The following is a 10,171-nucleotide window of genomic DNA, read 5'->3' as shown; positions in this document are numbered from 1 at the left end:
AACAAAATTAAAAAAAATGGAATTGAGGATGCATCATATTATTCATCTTTATAATGTATTTCGTGAAAATGATGGAAAGGAAAATTGTGCTCCATTGATAGAAGAAGAATTCAATATAATGTTTGGTATAAATGATGAGCATGGTTGCAATGTTGTTAGTATGAATTCTTTGAATATCCATAATGCTAATGATATGCAAAGCCATAAGCTTGGGGATGCTATGTTTGATGAAGATGATATTTTTAGTCCCTAAGATTTGATGTGCAAATTTTTTATAATGATTGCATGCCTCCTATTTATGATGATTATAATGATGAAAGTGGATTTGGAGAGGTCATGACTTTATTTAGTAATGAATCCACCATTTTGGATGAGGCTTCAATTGACTATGATAACAAAGTTGCTATCTATGATGATTATGGTGATGACATGTATGTTATAAAGAATAATGATAACCATGAAACTTGTCATGATGATTTTAATTTTCACTATCATGATAGTTCTTTTATTGAGTTTGCTCCCACTGCTATTGATGAGAAGAAATTTGCTTATGTGGAGATGCTACCTCTTGAGCACTGTGTTGTTTTTCCCTTGCAGAGGAAAGGGTGATGCAGCAAAGTAGTGTAAGTATTTCCCTCATTTTTTGAGGACCAAGGTATCAATCCAGTAGTAGGCGACGCACAAGTCCCTCGCACCTACACAAACAAATAAACTCCTCGCAACCAACGCAATAAAGGGGTTGTCAATCCCTTCACGGTCACTTACGAGAGTGAGATTTGATAGATATGATAAGATAATATTTTTGGTATTTTTATGATAAATATGCAAAGTAAAGAAAGAAAATAAACGGAAAAGGAAATAGCTTGTTGATGGAAGATTAATATGATGGAAAATAGACCTGGGGGCCATAGGTTTCACTAGTGGCTTCTCTCGAGAGCATAAGTATTATGGTGGGTAAACAAATTACTATTGAGCAATTGACAAAATTGAGCATAGTTATGAGAATATCTAGGTATGATCATGTATATAGGCATCACGTCTGAGACAAGTAGACCGACTCTTGCCTGCATCTACTACTATTACTCCACACATCGACCGCTATCCAGCATGCATCTAGAGTATTAAGCTCAAGAGAACAGAGTAACACTTTAAGCAAGATGACATGATGTAGAGGGATAAACTCATGCAATATGATGTAAACCCCATCTTGTTATCCTCGATGGCAACAATACAATACGTGCCTTGCTGCCCCTACTGTCACTGGGAAAGGACACCACAAGATTGAACCCAAAGCTAATCACTTCTCCCATTGCAAGAAAGATCAATCTAGTAGGCTAAACCAAACTGATAATTCGAAGAGACTTGCAAAGATAACCAATCATACATAAAAAAATTCATAGAAGATTCAAATATTGTTCATAGATAAACTTGATCATAAACCCACAATTCATCGATCTCAACAAACACACCACAAAAGAAGATTACATCGAATAAATCTCCACAAGGGAGGGGGAGAACTTTGTATTGAGATCCAAAAAGAGAGAATAAGCCATCTAGCTAATAACTATGGACCCGAAGGTCTGAACTAAACTACTCACACTTCATCGGAGAGGCTACGGTGTTGATGTAGAAGCCCTCCGTGATCGATGCCCCCTCCGGCGGAGCTCCGGAAAAGGCCCCAAGATGGGATCTCATGGATACAGAAAGTTACGGCGGTGGAATTAGGGTTTTGGCTCCGTATCTGGTAGTTTGGGGGTACGTAGGTATATATAGGAGAAAGGAGTACGTCCGTGGAGCAACATGGGCCCTACGAGGGTGGAGGGCACCTAGGGGTAGGCACGCCCCCCTACCTCGTGCCTTCCTGGTTGATGTCTTGACGTAGGGTCCAAGTCCTCTGGATCACGTTCATTCCGAAAATCACGTTCCCGAAGGTTTCATTCCGTTTGGACTCCGTTTGATATTCTTTTTCTGCGAAACTCTAAAATAGGCAAAAAACAACAATTCTAGGCTGGGTCTCCGGTTAATAGGTTAGTCCCAAAAATAATATAAAAGTGTATAATAAAGCCCAATAATGTTCAAAACAGGATATAATATAGCATGGAACAATAAAAAATTATAGATACGTTGGAGACGTATCAAGCATCCCCAAGCTTAATTCCTGCTCGTCCTCGGGTAGGTAAATGATAAAAACCGAATTTTTGATGTGGAATGCTACTTGGCATAATTTCAATGTAATTCTCTTAATTGTGGTATGAATATTCAGATCCGAAAGATTCAAGACAAAAGTTCAATATTGATATAGAAATGATAATACTTCAAGCATACTCCCTCCGTCCGGAAAAGCTTGTCCCAAGCTTGTTCCTCAAATGGATGTATCTAGCACCAAGTTGGTGCTAGATACATCCATTTGAGGGACAAGTTTTTTCGGACGGAGGGAGTACTAACTAAGCAATTATGTCTCTTCAAAATAACCTGGCCAAAGGAAGTTATCCCTACAAAATCATAAAGTCTGGCTATGCTCCATCTTCACCACACAAAGTATTTAAATCATGCACAACCCCGATGACAAGCCAAGCAATTGTTTCATAATTTTGGTGTTCTCAAACTTTTTCAATCTTCACGCAATACATGAGCGTGAGCCATGGACATAGCACTATATGTGGAATAGAAGGGTGGTTGTGGAGAAGACAAAAAGGGAGAAGATAGTCTCACATCAACTAGGCGTATCAACGGGCTATGGAGATGCCCATTAATAGATATCAATGTGAGTGAGTAGGGATTGCCATGCAACGGATGCACTAGAGCTATAAGTGTATGAAAGCTCAACAAAAGAAACTAAGTGGGTGTGCATCCAACTCGCTTGCTCACGAAGACCTAGGGCATTTTGAGGAAGCCCATCATTGGAATATACAAGCCAAGTTCTATAATGAAAAATTCCCACTAGTATATGAAAGTGATATCATAGGAGACTCTCTATCATGAAGATCATGGTGCTACTTTGAAGCACAAGTGTCGTAAAAGGATAGTAGTATTGTCCCTTCTCTCTTTTTCTCTCATTTTCATTTTTTTATTTGGGCCTTTTTATGGCCTCTTTTTTTGTTTTTTTATTTATTCTGGAGTCTCATCCCGACTTGTGGGGGAATCATAGTCTCCATCATCCTTTCCTCACTTGGGACAATGCTCTAATAATGATGATCATCACACTTTATTTACTTACAACTCGATACTTAGAACAAAATATGACTCTGTGTGAATGCCTCCGGCGGTGTACCGGGATGTGCAATGATGCATGAGTGACATGTATGAAAGAATTATGAACGGTGGCTTTGCCACAAATACGATGTTGACTACATGATCATGCAAGCAATATGACAATGATGAAGTGTGTCATAATAAACGGAACGGTGGAAAGTTGCATGGCAATATATCTCGGAATGGCTATGGAAATGCCATGATAGGTTGGTATGGTGGCTGTTTTGAGGAAGGTATATGGTGGGTGTATGATACCGGCGAAAGGTGCGCGGTATTAGAGAGGCTAGCAATGGTGGAAGGGTGAGAGTGCGTATAATCCATGGACTCAACATTAGTCATAAAGAACTCACATACTTATTGCAAAAATCTATTAGTTATTGAAGCAAAGTATTACCCGCATGCTCCTAGGGCGATAGATTGGTAGGAAAAGACCATCGCTCGTCCCGGACCGCCACTCAAAAGGAAGACAATCAATAAATAAATCATGCTCCGACTTCATCACATAACGGTTCACCATACGTGCATGCTACGGGAATCACAAACTTTAACACAAGTATTTCTCAAATTCACAATTACACAACTATCATGACTCTAATCTCACCATCTCCATATCTCAAAACAATTATCAAGTATCAAACTTCTCATATAATTCAACACACTCATAAGAAAAAAATATTAATCTTGAATGCATATCATAATTAAAGCAAATTACCACACTATTTTGTAGGACTCTCAAAATAATCTAAGTGAATCATGAGAAAACAATAGTTTCTATAAAACAAATCCACCACCATGCCCTAAAAGATATAAGTGAAGCACTAGGGCAAAACTATATAACTCAAAAGATATAAGTGAAGCACATAGAGTATTCTAACAATTTCTGAATCATGTGTGTCTCTCTCAAAAGGTGTGTAAAGAAATGATGATTGTGGAAAACTAATACATAAAGACTCAAATAATACAAGACGCTCCAAGCAAAACACATATTATGTGGTGAATAAAAATATAGCTCCAAGTAAAGTTACCGATGGAAGTAGACGAAAGAGGGGATGCCTTCCGAGGCATCCCCAAGCTTTGGCTTTTAGGTGTCCTTAGATTATCTTGGGGTGCCATGGGAATCCCCAAGCTTAGGCTCTTGACACTTCTTGTTCCATAATCCATCAGATCTTTCACCCAAAACTTGAAAACTTCATAACACAAAACTTAAAGTAGAAAATCTCGTGAGGTCCGTTAGCGGAAGAACACAAAACACCACTTCAAGGTACTGTAATGAACTCATTATTTATTTATATTGGTGTCAAACCTACTGTATTCCAACTTCTCTATGGTTTATAAACTATTTTACTAGCCATAGATTCATCAAGATAAGCAAACAACACACGAAAAACAGAATCTGTCAAAAAACAGAACAGTCTGTAGAATCTGTAGCCAACGCAAGTTCTGGAACCTAAAAAATTCTAAAATAAATTTCTGGACGTGAGGAATTTATCTATTAAGCATCTTCAAAAATAATTGACTAAATATCGCTTTCCAAATAAAAATGGCAGCAGTTCTCGTAAGCGCTAAAGTTTCTATTTTTTACAGCAAGATTTAAAAGATTTTCCCCAAGTCTTCCCAACGGTTCTACTTGGCACAATCACTAATTAAACACAAAGAACTCAACCAAAACAGAGGCTAGATAAATTATTTATTAATAAACAGGAGCAAAAAGCAAGGAATAAAAATAAAATTGGGTTGCCTCCCAACAAGCGCTATCGTTTAACGCCCCTAGCTGGGCATAAAAAGCAAGGATAGATCTAGGTATTGCCATCTTTGGTTGGGAATTCTTAATGAGACATCTATCATCCTTAGGAGTTTCTTCATTTTTATTAATTATCAAACTTCTAGGCACAAAATCAAAGAAATCATTAGTAGCAAACGGTTCCTTAATGATAGCAAAAAGATTGGGATGAATACTTATAGATTTGAGATCCGCGGTTTCCTTGCTAGAGGATTCACCCTTATTTTTAGGAACATACGTAAGCTTGGTAATTTTAGTTGGAGGACTTTGAGTATTCTTTACGGAAGAAAAAGCGGTTCCCAAGTTGGTAATGATACCCTCAAGTTTATCGATTCTTATGGAATCCTGATTTATTCTTTCATTAACTATGGGTTCCTTCTCCGTAATATTTTTCAAAGTGACTCCTACTTCGGATCCATATTGAGTAATTTGGTTGTGGAACTTTTAATCCAAATTTTCAATTAACTCTACGGTAGCAACTTTATTTTCAATAATTTCAAGTTTTTGCATTACATGCTCCAAAGTTAACATAGTTCCATTAACCAAAAGAGGGGTGAGCCAAACAAATCTATCAAAGCATTATAGGAATCAAAAGTGTCGCTACCCAAGAAATTTCCTCCAGTAATGGTATCAAGGACATATCTGTGCCAAGGAGTAGTGCCCACATAAAAATTGCGGAGAAGAACATAAGTAGATTGCTTTCTGGTAGATCTATTTTGAGCATCAAAAATTAAGAACTTCGTTTTTGGGAGACAACAGAGAAGATAGGGGACTAGCCATAACGACGAGCAAGAAATCCAACACACAGGCAAACAAGAGACGGCAAAAAAGGAAAATAGAGAAAGAGAAGGAGGACGGAGAGAGGGGGCGAATAAAATAGCAAGGGTGAAGTGGGGGAGAGGAAAACGAGAGGCAAATGGCAAATAATGTAATGCGGGAGATAAGGGTTTGTGATGGGTACTTGGTATGTTGCCTTTTGCGTACAGCAACGGCGCCAGAAATCCTTCTTGCTACCTCTTGAGCACTGCGTTGGTTTTCCCTCAAAGAGGAAAGGGTGATGCAGCAAAGTAGCGTAAGTATTTCCCTCAATTTTTGAGAACCAAGGTATGAATCCAGTATGAGGCCACGCACGAGTCCCTCGCACCTACACAAACAAATAAACTCATCGCAACCAACGCAATAAAGGGGTTGTCAATCCCTTCACGGTCACTTACGAGAGTGAGATCTGATAAGATAATATTTTTGGTATTTTTATGATAAAGATGCAAAGTAAAGAAAGCAAAATAAGCGGAAAAGGAAATAGCTTGTTGATGGAGGATTAATATGATGGAAAATAGACCCGGGGGCCATAGGTTTCACTAGTGGCTTATCCCGAGAGCATAAGTATTATGGTTGTAAACAAATTACTATTGAGCAATTGACAGAAATGAGCATAGTTATGAGAATATCTAGGTATGATCATGTATATAGGCATCACGTCCGAGACAAGTAGACTGACTCCTGCCTCCATCTACTACAATTACTCCACACATCGACCGCTATCTAGCATGCATCTGGAGTATTAAGTTCAAGAGAACATAGTAACACTTTAAGCAAGATGACATGATGTAGAGGGATAAACTCATGCAATATGATGTAAACCCCATCTTGTTATCCTCGATGACAACAATACAATACGTGCCTTGCTGCCCCTACTGTCACTGGGAAAGGACACCGCAAGATTGAACCCAATGCTAAGCACTTCTCCCATTGCAAGAAAGATCAATCTAGTAGGCCAAACCAAACTCATAATTCGAAGATACTTGCAAAGATAACCAATCATACATAAAAGAATTCAGAGAAGATTCAAATATTGTTCATAGATAAACTTGATGATAAACACTCAATTCATCGGTCTCAACAAACACACCGCAAAAGAAGATTACATCGAATAGATCTCCACGAGAGAGGGGGAGAACTTTGTATTGAGATCCAAAAAGAGAGAAGAAGCCATCTAGCTAATAACTATGGACCCGAAGGTCTGAAGTAAACTACTCACACTTCATCGGAGAGGCTATGGTGTTGATGTAGAAGCCCTCCGTGATCGATGCCCCCTCCGGCGGAGCTCCGGAAAAGGCCCAAAGATGGGATCTCGTGGATACAGAAAGTTACAGCAGTGGAATTAGGGTTTTGGCTCCGTATCTGGTAGTTTGGGGGTACGTAGGTATATATAGGAGGAAGGAGTACGTCGGTGGAGCAACATGGGCCCCACGAGGGTGGAGGGCGCGCCTGGGGGCGTAGGCGCGCCCCCTACCTCGTGCCTTCCTGTTTGATGTCTTGACGTAGGGTCCAAGTCCTCTGGATCATGTTCGTTCCGAAAATCACGTTCTCGAAGGTTTCATTCTGTTTGGACTCCGTTTGATATTCTTTTTCTACGAAACTCTGAAATAGGCAAAAAACAACAATTCTGGGCTGGGCCTCCGATTAATAGGTTTGTCCTAAAAATAATATAAAAGTGTATAATAAAGCCCAATAATGTTCAAAACAGGATATAATATAGCATGGAAAAATCAAAAAATTATAGATACGTTGGAGACGTATCAGGAGAGTAATAAGTTTTCTATGCTTTTGTGTCATGAAAAGAATGTTTTGTGTGATGCTTATATTGTTGAATTTCTTCATGATGCTACTGAAAATTATTATGAGGGGGAACTTATGCTTGTAGGAATAGCAATAATACCAAGTTTCCTCTCTATGTGTTGAAAATCTTGAAGTTGTGCTTGTTTTGCCTTCCTATGCTAGTTGATTCTTGTTCCCAAAAATTATTTGCTCACAAAATCCCTATGCATAGGATGTGGGTTAGGATTAATGTGCTAGTCATATGCTTCATGATGAAATCACAAAATCCCTTTCTGTTTCAATTCTTATCTTTTATGTGAGCATCATTGAAATCATCATGCCTAGTGTCGGTGTCAAAACCGGCGGATCTCGGGTAGGGGGTCCCGACTTGTGCGTCTAAGGCGGATGGTAATAGGAGGCAGGGGACACGATGTTTTACCCAGGTTTGAGCCCTCTTGATGGAGGTAAAACCCTACGTCCTGCTTGATTTATTCTTGATGATATGAGTATTACAAGAGTTGATCTACCACGAGATCGGAGAGTCTAAACCCTAGAAGCTAGCCTATGGTATGATTGTATGTTGTCCTACGGACTAAACCCCTCCGGTTTATATAGACACCGGAGAGGGCTAGGGTTACACAAGGTCGGTTACAAAGGAGGAGATATACATATCCGTATTTCCTAGCTTGCCTTCCACGCCAAGTAGAGTCCTATCCAGACACGAGATGAAGTCTTCAATCTTGTATCTTCATAGTCCAATAGTCCGGCCAAAGGATATAGTCCGGCTGTCCGGAGACCCCCTAATCCAGGACTCCCTCAGTAGCCCTTGAACCAGGCTTCAATGATGATGAGTCCGGCGCAGTGTTGTCTTCGGCATTGCAAGGCGGGTTCCTCCTCCGAATACACCACGGAAGAATTTTGAATACAAGGATAGTGTCTGACCATGCAAAATAAGTTCCACATACCACCATAGAGAGAATGGCATTATGCCATGGCCCGGTGATTATTCGAACCGTTTCCTTTTAACTAGCCCCGCACATAACGCGAGGCAGTTTCTTGACACGTCTTGTCAAAGCAGAGATCGTGTCTCCCTTATTACAGGATTCTCATCAATACGGGCATCGGTAACCCAACCGCGCCATCGATTACGGTGCTTGGGGGATAAGCGAGTTTTACCAGGCTAGTGGGGGCGCATAGTTTCGGCCGCCCTTATAAAGGGACAAGGTTTAACCTTTTTCTACCCACGCCTTCTTCTTCCTTACTCATCCATTCTTGCGCACTCGAGCTCCAACGCCCAAGTCCACATCCTTCTCCTCAACCTTCTCCAAACATGTCCGGAGTGGGAGGCAAGTGGATGGCGCCTCCGTCACGGAGGGACACATCAAAAGCTGCGCGGGGCCGGATACCTATCCACGAATATCGTGCATCGGCTGCCCGCTGCAGGGCAGATAGTCCCTACCCCGGAACCTCACGAGAGGGTAGTTTTCCTCCACCACTTCCTCCGCACACTGGGGTTTCCCCTCCATCCATTCGGCCGTGGTCTCATGTTCTACTACGGGCTGGACTTCCATGATCTGGCCCCGAACTTCATCCTCAACATTTCGGCGTTCATCGTCGTGTGTGAGGCTTTCCTCCGCATCCGGCCCCACTTCGGCCTGTGGCTAAAGACCTTCAATATCAAGCCGAAGGTGGTGGGAGGCCAACAAGCAGAATGCGGCGAAGCCATGGTGGGCAAGATGCCCAATGTTATATGGCTTGAAGGCTCCTTCGTGGAGACCATAAAGGGGTGGCAATCGGCGTGGTTCTACATCACCGAGCCGCGCGACACCAACTGGGTGGCGGCTCCGGAGTTTCGATCCGGAATCCCCACGCGGCTCACCTCCTGGAAAGAGAAGGGTTGGTCCTGGGGTTCATCGGTGGAGCTGGACGGACTCCAGAAATGTATCCGGAATATGGCAGGCAAGAAGCTCAAGCTTGTCAACATAGTCCAGGTCATGCTCATCCGCCGGATCCTCCCGTGTCAACAACGGATTTCAATTTGTGGGAGTTCGACCCGGCCCAGCAATAGACTCTGAGCGAGCCCTTCGACACGACGCACAAGGACGTCAGGAGGGTGCTGTTCAAGGGTGCCGAGGTCCCTCCCTCTCTCACCGAGGACCGCGGGCTAAGCGCGAAGCGCCTAGCGCATTCGGTGAGTTCTACACATCTAGTAGGATATTTATTTCCCCTAGCTTAACCATGTGCGGGGGCTGAGCTCCATGCCTTTGACAGGACTGGGTGGAGACGTCGGGGAAGATTAACTGTCCGGCCCCTCTGCCCGAAGACACTGCGAATGCTCTCCTGACGGAGATGCTGACTCCGGGTCCTTACAAGGTGCCGGAGAAGACCAAGAAGGCCAAGGGAACCTGAAAGAGTTCCCGACGCCAGGTGTTATCGGACTCATCGTCCGATAACTCTGCGACGCACTCCTCCCCCGAAGACGAGGATGAAGATGAGATGCTCCCCCTCCAGTCGGGGGAGACAAGAAAAGGAAGGCCGCCC

This window comes from Triticum aestivum, chromosome 6A (genome assembly GCF_018294505.1).
Source record: "Triticum aestivum cultivar Chinese Spring chromosome 6A, IWGSC CS RefSeq v2.1, whole genome shotgun sequence".
NCBI lineage: Eukaryota > Viridiplantae > Streptophyta > Magnoliopsida > Poales > Poaceae > Triticum > Triticum aestivum.
Note: the sequence above shows the minus strand (reverse complement) of the source record.